The sequence below is a fragment of the Pinus tabuliformis genome, chromosome 4_2 (assembly GCF_031772625.1).
Source record: "Pinus tabuliformis cultivar Carrire ecotype Pingquan chromosome 4_2, CPIR1, whole genome shotgun sequence".
NCBI classification, from domain to species: domain Eukaryota; kingdom Viridiplantae; phylum Streptophyta; class Pinopsida; order Pinales; family Pinaceae; genus Pinus; species Pinus tabuliformis.
In genome coordinates this window covers 270,097,747-270,112,889 of record NC_142304.1, presented here as the reverse complement: position 1 = coordinate 270,112,889, position 15,143 = coordinate 270,097,747, and the positions used below count along the sequence as shown (strand labels likewise).

The following is a 15,143-nucleotide window of genomic DNA, read 5'->3' as shown; positions in this document are numbered from 1 at the left end:
GAACATCTTAAAGAGGCAATGTGCCAAGCACCAATCTTCGCTACAACGGACTTCACAAAAACATTTATTATGGAATGTGATGCCTCAAGAAATGGAATTGGAGTTGTTTTAATGCAAGAAGAAAGACCCATTACTTTCAAAAGTCGTCCAATTAAAGGAAAGTATTTACACAAAGTTATTTATGAAAAGGAAATGTTGGCAATAATACATGCACTTAATAAATGGCGACCATACCTAATGGGAATACACTTTAAGGTAAAAATGGATCATGATAGTCTTAAATACTTTTTAGAACAAAGATTATCTTCAAAAAAGTAGCAAAAATGGGTCACAAAGATGTTGGGTTATGGCTTTGAAATCATCTACAAAAAAGGGAAGCAAAATATTGTGGCAGATGCACTCCCAAGATAGGATGAGGATGTGGAAGCATTTATTTGTGCCATTTCTATTATCCAACCAGATTGGATAAACGAAGCAAGGGATGAATGGAAGAATGATGAAGAAGTGTGGTAACTCATTCAAAAGTTACAACAAGATCCCAGTATATCTGATACATTTGGCTTGAAAAATGATTCGTTATGGTACAAAGCTTGGTTGTACCTATGTAAGAATTCCCAAATCAAACAAAAGATTCTTAGGGAATTGCACACATCTCCCTTAGGAGGGCACTCAATATTTCTAAAAACTTACCATAGGGTTAAGAAGGAATTTTTTTGGGATGGCCTTAAATCAGATATTCAAAAGTTTGTGGCGGAAGTTTGGTTTGCCAAAAAAATAAAGTTGAAACAATTAAGACCCCAGGTCTATTACAACCTTTATCCATTCCAAGCCAATATTGGGAGGAGGTTTCAATGGATTTTATCACAGTTTTACCCAAGTCCGAAGGAAAAGGTGTTATCATGGTGGTAGTTGAAAAACTTACCAAGTATGCACATTTTTGTGCATTATCTCATCCATTTAAAGCGAGTACAATTTCTACTACATTTATGGAAACGATTCAAAAGCTACATGGAAACCCAAAGATTATTGTAAGCGACAGAGATCCCATTTTCACTCGAAATTTTTGGACATAATTATTTTCTTGTCTTGGTACTCAGTTAGCTCATAGCTCATCTTATCATCCTCAATCTGATGGGCAAACTAAGATAGTAAAAAAATGTTTGAAAGGATATCTTTGTTGCTTTGTATCTGATAAGCAAACACAATGGGTCAAATGGTTGCCTCTGACTGAATGGTGGTATAACACAACTCCCGTCCATATTGCAACAAAAATGACCCTATTTATGGCACTTTATGGATATAATCCACCATCCATCACATCATATTTAAGAGAAAATTCTAAGGTTCAAGAAGTGAAAGATCACATCGAGCATCAACAAGAAGTTCTCCAACTCTTAAAGGATAACCTCACCTTGGCGCAGAATAGAATGAAACAGTAGGCAAATCAACATCGCAACGAAAGAAGTTTTGATGTAGGTGATTGGGTATTAGTACAGCTACAACCATATAAACAAATGTCCCTCAAGCAAGCTAAGAAGGATAATAAATTATCAGCAAAGTATTATGGTATGTACAAGGTGTTGCAAAAGATAGGTACTAAGGCATACAAATTGGAGCTTCTTGCAACTTCCCGAGTGCACCCAGTTTTCCATGTTTCATGCTTAAAGAAGGTTATAGGTGACAAGCTCCTAGTTCAAACAATATTGCCAGAAATTGATGAGGAAGTAAAAATCATATTGGAACCTGAAGCAGTCACAAAAACAAGAACTCGATAGCGACAAAATCGATCAATTTTAGAGTATCTCGTCAAGTGGAAGAACTTACCCGCTGAAGATTCCACATGGGAGGATGCGAATTTTATACAGAAGCATCCAGAACTACTCAAGCATTGAGGAAAACACATTTTTAAAGGAGAGGGGCATGTTAGGTCCCTATAATACTAGTGATTCCCCCATTACTATTGCCATTGTAACCCTTATTGTTAATTTCGTGCCCCTATTGTTCCCATATTGTTATTATTGTGACCCATAGAAGCCCACTATTGTTATTTTTGTACCCTTATATTATTATTGTTAGGTCAACTTTGGTTATATTGTGACCCCTTAGACTCCTATATATAGAAAGGGGGTTTTGTCATTTGTATCATCCAATAATTATTCATTTGTGTAATGTAAAGGAGGTTGCCCCCTTGAAGAGGCTTATTTCTAAGTCGTTGATCTATCATTTCTATCTTTTTGTGAGCCAGTTTCATAACAGAGCTTGTGACATCACCATGGGAATCATGAAGGACAAAACCCGTGGCAGAAAAACATGAAGAATATATCTCTTGGGAACCTCAATGGACATTGAAGAAAAAGGAGTCATCTGGGACAAGACTCATCATACTACAAATAAAAAAAGAAACATCTCCCAGTTGGGGATATACAAGATCCTCAAAATTCTCTGATGAAATCCTCATCGAAGGGTTCACTAATCTAGAGAGGGAGCAAGTGTTTCATTAGGAACTCCAACTTATGGAATTCATGGGATAATGGTGTGATGACATGAAGCAGATCAAGGGATTGAATATCTTTTTAATCAAGGAAGTTGTTGGAAGAGGCCTCAATGACCTGAAGGTAAAATAAGGTATGTATTCTTGTGTTTAATATTATAATGGCATGTCATATGGTTGCAGGTAACAGGGATCATTACTTCTATCTTGAGAATCATGATTAAGAGAAAAAGGATCTCCTCCTCTGAAAATATGCAGGAAGGCATAAGTCACACCAGATGAAATCAACATAATATGTCCTCATATGAAATATGAGGTGGTTGACTACAATTAAGAAACTCTAATTGAAATAAATTGGGAAGTAAATGTGTGAGGAAGGAAGAGATTGTGAGATATGAAACCCTAATGAAGGAAATCAACATCCAAAGACCAAGAAGACTTGACTAGGAAATCTCTCGGAAAGACATGAAGACTCTAATGGAAAAGATGAAGACACTCGACAATGGACATATTTGGGAGATGTGTTAACACGAATGCAGGATGTTGATACCTACAAGAAGATGTCATGATGAAGAGCCATATCGAAAGGTACAATTTGATTTAATGTTCTGATTTCTTGAATAATATCTGGATGAATTCATGTGGGGCTACTGACACAAAATTTGTAAGTACAAGTATAACTAGCATTCATGTGGTGGATGGAAATTCATGAACGAAGCATGGAGAGAAAAGAAGTAGCCATATGAAGAAAGTTCCATATGCATGCCAAGAAGGCCACTTTGCATGAAGAAAGGAATGACATGACGGAATAAGAAGGAAAGTGATCGATGGTTGTTTCCCTGCAAGGAAGAAGCTTAACTAAATTTCATGACGTTAAGGAGAGAAGTTGATCAAGCAGTTGAAGAACCCACAAAGAAGAAGTTTCTTGTGTATAAAAGCATCGCTAGCTAAGACGAGCTCTGGTAGGTCCCTGGTCAAGAGGGTGTTTGAATTAGATCACCACCGATTACAAAGGAGTGACAATTGTGTTTTTTCCATTTCATGTGCCATGTTGTTGGAATGAGGTCCCTAGGGGAAGAATGGAATTAGTTAGTTATTTTTTGTAACGAATTTTGTAAAAGATGTAAAGTCTCTGCGATTTGTGGATGCAGAGCGCGTAGATGAATAAGAGTTAAAGGGGCTTAGCCCCTTATTTTAAGTAAAGTTTTGAGTCAGTTTTGAGATTCACCCATGGCCCGCAGACCATGACATTCTATGGAAAAGTCTATAAATAGTCTAGTCTTAGCGAGTCTAAGTATTTTTTTGACATATGTTTTGGGATAGGGAATTGGGTTGAAGAGTCTTGGGCAAGAGCTGAGGCAAGAAGGCTCTTCTTCCTACGCTTAGGTAGAGAATGGAAGGCTCCACAACTGAGTGTGTGAACCGTTGCAGCTGAGCGCGCAGGGTAGTTTGAGTCTGTAATCAGTTAATCGAAGATCAATAAAGGCATTTTTTCGAAAAATTACTGAGTATTTATGTTTATATCTGTTAATGTTATATGTTGCTAATGAATGACATGTTTTATGAAATAATGATTAAATGTTACGTGATTTTCTTGAATTCGTCTTAATAATGTATGAAATGAATAGTTAGCCACTTCCACGAAGATTCTGGTGATCTCTATTAGGTTTTCTGACGAATAAAGTAGATCTGCGTGAACTCCTATTTAGGATTGCCTTCTGATGCACGTAAGTAGGTAAATCAGTTGTTAAAGGTCTACAAGGTCTGATCATGGACCTTCGCGAAGTTCTGAAGGCCGCTTTAACAGAGTTACAATAACGATCCCTACAAGTCTATCGATCTATGTGGAGGTAGATCTAAGGTGTTGGAAGACATCACACTAGTCTCTGGATGCAGAAACTTGGTTCTTGCATCCCCCCATGCTGCTTCAGGTGAGAGTGCAACCTGCACTACGTGAGTTGTTGCCAAAAGCGCCAATAGTGTAGGGTTTTGTTGGTTGCTGCAACTAACTCTGAACTTGGGTCAGGACCCCCCTAAGCCAACAAATGGTTCCATTACTGGGACCGATATCTCCTTGAAAGAGATGTGTGATGTTGCATCATTGGAATCTGACTAAAAACGAAATTGAAAAGTGGTTGGATCAAAAAATTCAAGTTCGTGATGCAAGAAAGTAGGAATCTATGCCTGTCAAAGGAAGATTGGTTGAATAGATATATGTATATAGAGATACATGAAATCTTCTTTTGCACCTTCCCCATTGAATTGTACGAGTGGTTAGCCAAGTTGACATACAGACAAGGAAGGTGGAACCTCAATAGTCCTATAGTGTGGACTCCAAAATTAGTGCGACGACTAAAAGCTTCTGAAAACGAGATCAAATGGGTTGTCAATCACTAGCTCGATCAAATTCTAGGAGGATTTGTTACAGAATTTTCAATTGATACCTCAGTCAGCTATAGCAAAGTGGAGTGAATATTCTTCAAGGGACCACGAGGTAAGTATTTAATATCGTTGAATACTTGGATTAAAATGCTATTATGTGAAAAGCGGGTAATGGCATTACCTTAATGTTTGGAGCGCTAAGCAAAGTGGAAGATTCTTTAGAAATCATGAAGGATTAGGACCAGAGTATAGTCCATTGATTCGACCTCCTTCAAGCGATGACAAAGGGGCAGGACAGACTATGCCACGAAGCACTGTTTAGCTAATAACTCAGGGGATTCATAGAACAAATCACACATCCAATCCACCTCCACCTCCACCACATACACCTTCGCCCACACCTCCACTTTTCAACATGGCGAACGTAATGAAGATGTTGATCTACAAGGGCATAGGAAGCGAAGATCCAGAGCAATTCTGGTTTGTTGTGAATGTTGTATGGACAGCGCAACAGATCATTGATGATAACATAAAGAAGGCATAGCTGGTTACCACTTTGTAGGATCGTGCGCTAACTCGGTACATTAAGTATTACAATGATAATCCTCTCGCAACGCTAGCAGAGACTAAGACGACCTTGAACAAAGAGTTTAGCAAACCTAAATCTGACTCACAGTTAGTGATTAAATTTAAAGAGATCATGATGAAGGTTGAAGAGACACCTTGGGACTTTGATCAGAGGTTGAAGTGCTAAACATGCAAATCATAGATTTCCAGCATCGCGACTAGTTTATCGCGTCACTTCTGCCCCATTTGAGAATCGCTCTATCATAGCAGAAGATAGATACACAGGCATAAGCCTTGGAGATTGTGATGAGGTTGCATGCATCACCTATTCAGGATACAAACATGGGACTACAATAGATCCACTCACAGTTAGCAAGATTACACTTAGAATTATAGAGTTTGAAGAAAGACAAGGAGATTAAACTAGAAATGCAAGGAGAAGTCTGGTGTTTGAAGTGAAAGGGTCATGGGCATGATAAAGATCATTGTCCCACGTACGCAAATTATATTACATGTGGGGGGCCAATTATCCTGAAGCCAAAAGCCCTAGTGGGGCCGAGCATGGGGGTTGTGCTATGGTGTGCCATTTTGTCAAGTTACTTGGAAAAATGCGACGAATAATTGCCATTTACTTCAGAAGTTCGTTTAGACACCCTAGTAGTTGTTCTATAATTTCTGCAAATCTGTGGACCACGATGAGCACCACTATCAAAGTTATGAACTGATGATGGAAAGAAACCCTACTTACAGTATGCAAGTAGAGACTCGGCCTCTAGATCAAGGCGTCAAAGGAACGCGTGGAGGTTTTCAGGGCTGAGGAGGAGGATGTGGTAGAGGTCGCGGTCAGATTATTTGCTACAACTGCAGAGAGTCGGGGCACTATGTGCGAGAGTGCTATAAACCTACACATCCGTCGTGTCAATACTGCAAATAGTTCAACCATACTATAGAAGAATGCCCGGTGTTAATAGCTAAGATGTAAGAGAAGAAAATGTGGCCTCAGTAGCCTACGCAGAATTTACAAATGATGAGGGTTGAGCCCCGCGAGGAAGATCAAAGCATTAATATTATGTTGAGAAGTGGAATAATGACTGGCGTTGATAAAGGTAAACAACCTGAAGAAGAGGTATGGGTTTGCAAAGCTCCAAAGAAAGAAGTCGACTTTGATCTAGATCATGCTAAAGAAAATTTTATGGAAGCCAAGAAGAGCTTCGTGGAGGCCTCCACCTAAGGAAACCAAGGCAAGATGCAAGAAATTAGAGCCCATGCAGAGGTTGATTCTTCCGTACTCACTACATTTTTGGAGACCTGCATGAAACTACTGCGCGATAACAAGGTTATGGAATGCCTGTAGGAATTAATAAATAAATGCACCAGTAAGGAAAAGGCCCCTGATGAACAATGTGCAATTAGAAAGATTGGAAAGCATAAGGCATGAACATGGAGAGAGATGAGGCTAACAACGCAGATAGGTGATTATGAAATGGAACAGGTCATCTTAGATCTGGGGTCCGATGCGAATGTTTTACCGAAACAGACATGTGAAAGGATGGGGAGACCTGCGCTACAATGCTCTCTGATTCAGATCAGGATGGTGAACCAGCATAAAATCATCCCCATGGGATGGTTATATGGAGTAACGGTGGATATTGAAGGTGCGAGTGCAGTGGCAAACTTTGAAGTTATAAAAATTGTCGATGACAATAATCCTTACCCTGCACTCGTGGGAATCAACTGGGATATTGACATGAATGGAGTCATTAATTTGAAGAAAAGGACAATGTTGTTTGAAAGAAAATCGCTTCAAGTTATAGTGCCACTGGATCCTGCAAAAGGGGCCTGTTATACTGAACCAATCCGCAATTATGAAGAAAGTTATGATGAACTAGATCAAATTTACAAGATAAGAGTGCGAGATCAAGACTGGATCAATCCGAAGATAGATGGGCAGATTGCATGGGACGGAGAGAGTACCTGCACCTCTGATTCAGATGAGGATTTAGAGCATTGGAAGAATCTCTTACATGAATTTATTGTGATGCAATATGATGACGAAGTCACTACATTGTGTTTCGTCGAAGGTAAGAAAATTACCTTATTATGATGGTTTAACTAATGTAAATTTGTTTCCGGATGAAATTGAGTGTGAAGTCCCTGAGGACCACTGCTTCCAAGCATTAGAGTTGGCGTTGCATGCTACACCTACACGATGGTGGCATACGCATAAGGATAATTTTTTTGGAGGGTGAGATTACAGAAGAATGATGAAGCTATGGTTTGGGTGTGCTAATACAAGAATGACTGAGAAGTATAATGCAAAGGATGATCCATGCGATCACCTGGCAAATGGACTAGGGCATGGGGGACCGCACCGCAGCCCAAATGGGTGTACATATTTTGTCATACCTTGGATACAATCCCCATGAACTGGTATCTTGAAACGGAGCTCCGCCATGACACTGCGGAATGGGATGTCTTGAAGGAAGGTGTTAGAAAATTATATATTATAAAGCAATGGAACACATAAAATATATTGAAGAAATATAAACACAGAAAATGCATAAAACAAGAGAGACACTGATATACGTGGTTCATCCAATTTGGGCTACATCCATGGAGAAACAACCAGTCCTTCCTTTCATATTATCCAGCAAAATGAAGAGATACAACCTACAGCAGATCCGTTGTAATTCCCTCTTCGCTCTCACACAATCTCCTCTCTCTTTCTCACTCAAAATACAGATCTACATAGACGCAATACAATTCCCTCATATATAGCGAGGGGTTTCCTTCTAGGGAAAAAAACCCTAAATTAAACATAACTTCTACCGTCAGATCTCTGCCTAATGAATGGCCCAGATTGACTACGAAATTACAACATTTTATAAGGCAATTTTACATCTATTTTTAGCTTCGGGGGCGCTGCCCTCGATCCCCCACCCAGGGGGGCTCCTAAAGATCACTACCGCCCCCCCTGGACCCCCCTTGCAGCGCAAATATTACGGGCAGTGTTGCCGCCACATTACAAACTGGGGTCCAATGCGGTGATACCTCTGAATAAAGAAGATAATTAGGCTCCACACCCAACGGAAGGTTTCTTGTTGACTTTCAGTTTTGAAGAGGGATTTGTAAGCATCGATGAAGCACTGTAAGAGATTAAGGTGGTTATCTTTAGAACACCAAAGGAACCTATGGAATGGACCCAACTGGACTGGAGCACCCAGCTCCACCATGCATTGGAATGTTATAATGTGACCACTGAAGAGGAAGCATAAGACCCAAGGAAAATTAATATTCCGGAGGTAGAAGAGTATCACGAAGTCAAAGGCCCACAAATAGAAAACCTAGACATCTTAACACATTTGAAAACGAAGCAAGTAAACATTGGCACTGAAGAAGAACCAAAGTTCGCGAAAATCAGAGATTATTGGTACAATGCCATAGTAGATAAAGTTGTTAAATTACTTTGTGAATACCAGGATCTCTTCCCCCACTAAGTTTTCAGATTTAAAGGGCATAATCGACGATTTGGGAGTTGTAAAGATCACATTGACGCTGGATGCGAAGCCTGTTAAACAGAGGCCTTATCTCCTTAATCCTAAGTATAAGGAAAAGGTTCGCCAAAAACTGGAGGTAGGCATCATAGAACAAGTTGAAGAATCTGATTGGGTGAGCCCGAAGGTGGTCCAAGAGAAGAAAAAAAAGGCGAAATAAGGATTTGCGTAGATCTGCGGAAGCTTAACGATGCATGTGTTCACGATCCATTTCCAACGCCATTTATAGATGAAGTGTTAGACAATGTTGGAGGGCAGGAGGCCTATTCCTTTATTGACGTGCTTTCGGGGTATCATCAAATCAAGATCGCGCCAAAGGATAGAAGAAAAATGACCTTCATGATGGAGTGGGGTTGTTTTCAGTACATTGTGATGCCATTTGGACTAAAGAATGCACCTACAGTATTTTCTCGCGTAGTCATAGCAACGTTCAAGGAGTTCATTCGTAAGTTTCTAGAAGTGTACTTTGATGGTTGGACGGTGTTTGGATTAGTGAAGTGCCATGTAGGGAGTCTGCGCCTGATGTTGGATACTTGTCGCAGATACTAGATAGCGTTGAATTTGAAAAAATGGATATTCTGTGTTCCTTTCGGGATCTTGCTGGGTCATGTTGTGTTCAAGCAAGGATTGATGGTGGACCCTGCAAAGATTGCGACAATTGTGAACTTGGAGGCCCCTAGAAACGTCAAGTAGTTACGTGCAACGCTGGAAAATACAGGATACTATAGAAAATTTATCAAAGCTAATGCTCAAATTATCGTGCCCATGGAGAAACTGCTAACGAAGGATGTGACATTCTATTGGGACAAAGAATTTCAATGCAACTTACATGTGTTGAAAGAGAAGATGGTAACTGCACCAGTCTTGGTATTTCCCAACTAGAAAAAGGGAGTTTCATGTACATGTGGAGTTTCATGTACACGTGGATAAATATTCATGACAACTATAAAAATGTATTATAGTTATGACTTTGTGTTATATATAAAGGTCATGGCAATCTGCATTAGGACTATACATTAGATAATGACAATTTTACACACATAATTTCTTATACTCAGCATAGTTTTGAGTTATTAAAGAATTTTCTAACCACAACTCCAGTGTTAAAAATAACAGACTCAAAAAAGGAGTTCGTCGTCTGCACTAATGCATGTCAAGAAGGAGTTGGAGGGGCGCTAATGTAAGAAGGAAAATTTATTGCATATGAATCCTAAAAAATAAAGGAACATGAGCAAAGGTATTCTTCTTACGACTTGGAACTAACAACAAGAGTACACTCTTTAAAGGTATGAATACATTATCTTATGGGAATTTCTTTTTTGTTAATCACTGATCATAGCAACCTAACCAGTTTCTTTAAGAAACCTAACCTCAATGCTCGTCAAGCTAGGTGGATCACCTTTTTGAGCGAATTCGATTTTGATATTAAACATTTAAAAGGAAAAGAAAATCAAGTGGTGGACGCATTAAGTAGGAAGTTGCATCGTCTGTATGAAATTTCATATAGTCAAGTTGAATTTAATTTTTCAGAATTGATTAAAGAAGTGGCAGATAAGGACCGAGAATACTTATTCTAGTGGCAGCGAACCAAACAAGCAAAGAATTCATGACAATAAATTGATTATGGCATAAATAGTGATAATTTACTAAATTTTAGAGGAAGAAGATATGTTCCAAATCAGTAGGTTTTAGACAATTAATACTAGATGAATTTCATAGAAGGCCTTATGCTTCCCACCCTCGATATCAAAAAATATATTTTGTTATTAAGAAAAATTTCTTTTGGACAGGAATGAGAAAAGACATAATGGAATATTTGGCCAAATGTTTGGAGTGCCAGCAATTTAAGCTGAACACCATCACCCAACTGGACTACTTCACCAGCTACCCATTCTAGAATGGAAGTGGGAGGTAATTAATTTATACTTCATCGCTAGTTTGCCTAAAACTAAGAAACAAAATGATTCAATCATGGTGGTAGTATACAAGTTAAGTAATGTAACCCATTTTGTCTCTATTCAATCAACATACAAAACTGTACAAATTACAGATATATTCATGCATGAAAGCTTTAGACTGCATGGAATGCCTCAGATAATGATTTATGATAGAGATGTGAAGTTCAAGTCAACATTTTAGAAAACTCTTTTACTGGTTTGGGAACTCGAGTACAATTCATTATTGCATATCACCCTGAGACAGATGGTCAAATTGAACGAGTGAATCAAGTATTAGAGAATATGTTGCAAATGTAGGTTATGCAACAACCGAGAAAATGGGAGGAGTACTTTCATTTGGTGGAATTTGCATACAACAACAATTACCATGAATAACTGAAAATGAGCCCTTTCGAGGTTTTATATGGAAGGAAGTACAAAACACTAATAAATTGGAATAGCCTTGAAGATACGTTACTTATGGGACCAGACATATTAGTAGAAATGGAGAAAATGTTAAGGAAAGTGCAACATAATTTGAAGGCTGCTCAAGATTAGCAGAAGGCATATGCAGACAGGAAAATGAGATTTAAAGAATATCAAGTCGGGTACCATGTTTATGTCTGACTAAAACCCAAAAAGATCACCTTTAGATGGAGTGCATGCACAAAATTATCCCCTCAATATTGGGGACCTTTCCAAATCTTGGAAAGGATTGGACCTATTACCTATCATCTTGTGCTAACCAATCATATGTGATTCCACAATGTGTTTCATGTGTCCTTGTTAAAGAAATATGTGTATGACTCTAGACATGTTATAAATTGGCAAGATGTATAGGTAGAACAGGTTGGGTAAATTATCATGTGATTAATTATAGATTACATATAAGTATTGCTAAAAAATGTGTACATTGATGGCATTGCATGATGTGAAACAAGTAGAACCGAACGAAGAAATTATGGTAGAGCCCACGCTGCTCCTTCTCGATCGAAGAGAAACAAAACTATGAAAGCAAGCTATCACCCAGGTTAAAGTGTAGTGGAGACAATTTGGCCTGGAAGAGACCACGTGGGAAGATGAGGACCTCATGCGGAAAGTGTACCCTTACTTGTTCCAAGAATAAGACGAACACCGAGGACTATGTTCATCGCTTAAACATTAGTTATGCAATCACTGGAATTATGAGAACATACTTTTAAAAGAAAATCTTTAAAATTCTCCTAGTGGTTGAAGCAATTATTCCTTTCCTTCTTGGAAGATATTAAAAGATCTCATTTTCGAGGAGAAGGCCAAGGAGGGAAGGGGAGAGCTTGAGGATGGAAAGAAATAAAATGAAAAAGAAAACCTTGTGTAGGACGCTACCAAGGGAAATTAGATTGTTACTGGGGTATTCTCGAGCTGGTCTAGAACCAATGGAAACCCTGAGGAGTTATTGACTAGACTAGAGTCTTGACGTCAAGGAACTGAAACTATTGGCTAGTCAACAATGGAGATTTAAAGAGGTTCAAGGAGAGAATTGGACGTAATAGCCAATCTCATTGGTTGGGAGGAAAAGTCTTCTTTCTCAAATAATTCTCTAATAAGTGTAACATGTACATACCTACTATGTGTTGATTAGAAAAGGAAATTTGAATTATGATTTACATATACTCTTGTCTATTTTTTATGAAAACCTGAGTGGAAATTTATTAACTGTCTTCTGTAAATTCTTCTTGAAAGTAAGCAAAATGGATATTGGTGTTTGATAGAAGAAATAATGTCCACTGTAAAAAGTTGTGTATGTACTAGTTGCAGATATTGTTACTATGGAATTTCAAGATAAAACAAGAAAATTAAATAACTAGAAACTAACCAGACAAATAATTGGATAATTAAACAAGCAGGTCAGTACAACGATGATTTCTAAACCAAGACATGAACATTACTTAATGAATATAAGTGATATTGTAAAACACTGGTGAGGGTTAGTTCCCATTGAAATTTGTGGTTCCTATGAGAACAATCCCTTCATATATGGTCAGGGTTAGTTCTAGTTTCAGAGCTCAAATCTGTCGCTGGTACAATCCCTTACCCAAAATCCATGTTTCCTTGAAAGGAACGGAACTCCTATGGTTACCATGAGCTAAAAAAAGATTACCAAATTAAATAACTAATTACCATTATTCTGAGTATACAGTAAAAGAAGTTAAGCACCATTGCAATTAATACTATTGACGAAATGAACCATAAACATATATATATATATATATATATATATATATCAACAATAACCCATATTCAAATTTACAAAAAAGATGATGTAATTAAACAAACTAAAACTACCAGAACGAGTAGAAATCATCCTTCAACCATAAGTAAATATATAGTTGAGCTGTAACAAAATATCACTTGGAAAGATAAATAAAAACTACAGTAGTCACAGGAGGAAAAACCCTCTCAAATGTTGAGGTATAACCCTCATAAACAAAATCAAGAATTCATATGTTCAGTTACAATTTCCTCCGGCTGCGGGAGTAACCCAAATAAATGCATAATATATGACAAGAACAAAGTCCCCTCATCAAAAATGAAACAGAACGAGACATATGAAAACCCAGGTAACATTTTCATGTTAAAATAACCCAAATCCCCTTATTGGACAAGCATCATATGCAGTGCGTAATAAGATAACACTTCAGAGAGGGTATGGACGAAACCTGGAGTGAAAAAACAACGGTTTGAAAGTGTAAGCCATTGTGAGATAACCAGGCAACCAAGTATCTTAACAAATAGACAAAGTTTTCATACCTACAAAACCTCAATAAAATAAATCAGACGCTTGCACGAGTTCCATGAAGAGAGTTCACAAGAAATATAAGAATAAACAAAAACTTAGTGATTACCTGTGAAGAAATTTCGGACCCTGACGGTTGCCAAAAGATGCCTACACAGCAATAGAAGAGTGAAGAGTGACCCTATGTACTAACAAAAGATCAGGAAAGGAACCAAAGTTCCCAATATTTGAAGTACCTGATGAAGGCCGCGAACAATATTGGCTTGAATGAGTCTTCAGAGATATCCAATAGCACAAAGGGCCACCTAGAGCAACAAACCCTACCTCAACAAGCGCACTCACCATAATTATGGTTAACGTAGTCAAAGGAGATTAATTCTAGCTAGGGTATTACCTTTGTTGGTGAAGGTCCCGAAGGTTTGAACCCTGGACCAGTTAGGGTTTCATTGCAATGAGAAACGATAGAAAACCCCAAGTGATGATGCGAGCAGGATCCAGAGAGTGGATTGGGTAGCCATAATGACCCTGGATGTTCCAAAACCATTCGATAAGAAGAGAAGGGATCGATGATCATCCTGCTTACAACTTTTAAATGAGATAAATCTAGAATGGTGCGAGGTGGGCAACAATAACGTGCCTTGAAACTAGCAAAACTGAGTTAAAATTGAATTACGGTATGTGTAATAATAAACTCAATGAATGCCAATCAACCCATGGAGGGTATAGTATTATCGACTATAACAGTCATACCCACACCCAATCCAATACAATAAGTGTTAAATAAATATTCATGACAACTATATGAATCTATCATTTCTATGACTCCGTGTTATATATAAAGGTCATGGAAAATCTGCATTATGACGATACATTAGATAATTACAATTTTATACAATAGGAATGTATAACCTTATGTCAGCAAAAAAAAAAAAATTACTTGTTGGATTTTGCTGGGAATGACTTTTACACCACACCTCACAAAATGGGTAGGAAAACAAAGCAATCAATTTTTGGTGAATAATGGCTAACTTGTAATGTTTTGATTTCAAGATGAAAATTGATTATGACTCGGACATGTTGCATTGATTAAGTGATGTGTGTGAAATGAAGAACATGAATGAAATAAATAATTAATACACTATGTATAAAACAAATCTGAATGTTATATTGTTCGTATTATAATGTAAATACCATGTAAAAGAGATTGTTGGAGAGGAAAAGTGAATCGCTAACTACTTAGTAGGTTGTATATCATGTACACTCTACATCAGATTCCGTTTTAGTTTTAAGCTCAAAACTTAGTAGCTAAAGTCAATTTGGTTACATCACGATGACCATTCATCTTCTTGGCATGTTGCATTTCACTTTTAGCACACAAATCCTCTTGGGCTTCCCCGAGGACAATGGGCATATCTAAAACATGCATGATGCACTAT

General features: G+C 38.0%; 1 long non-coding RNA gene across 3 annotated transcripts; it reads right to left on the bottom strand.

Annotated features, from left to right (window-relative positions):
* Positions 1 to 13,300: 13,300 nt before the first annotated feature.
* LOC149169021 (uncharacterized) lies at positions 13,301 to 14,483 on the bottom strand. 3 transcript variants are annotated; one of them, XR_016259356.1, is made up of 4 exons: positions 14,102 to 14,483; positions 13,944 to 14,012; positions 13,817 to 13,857; positions 13,301 to 13,630 (listed from the first exon to the last, which is right to left on the bottom strand). It is a non-coding gene; the product is annotated as an uncharacterized LOC149169021 (long non-coding RNA). The 3 variants fall into 3 exon arrangements; XR_016259354.1 differs by having other exon boundaries at positions 13,944 to 14,480; XR_016259355.1 differs by having other exon boundaries at positions 13,817 to 14,012; positions 14,102 to 14,480.
* Between the last annotated feature and the right edge of the window lie 660 nt (positions 14,484 to 15,143).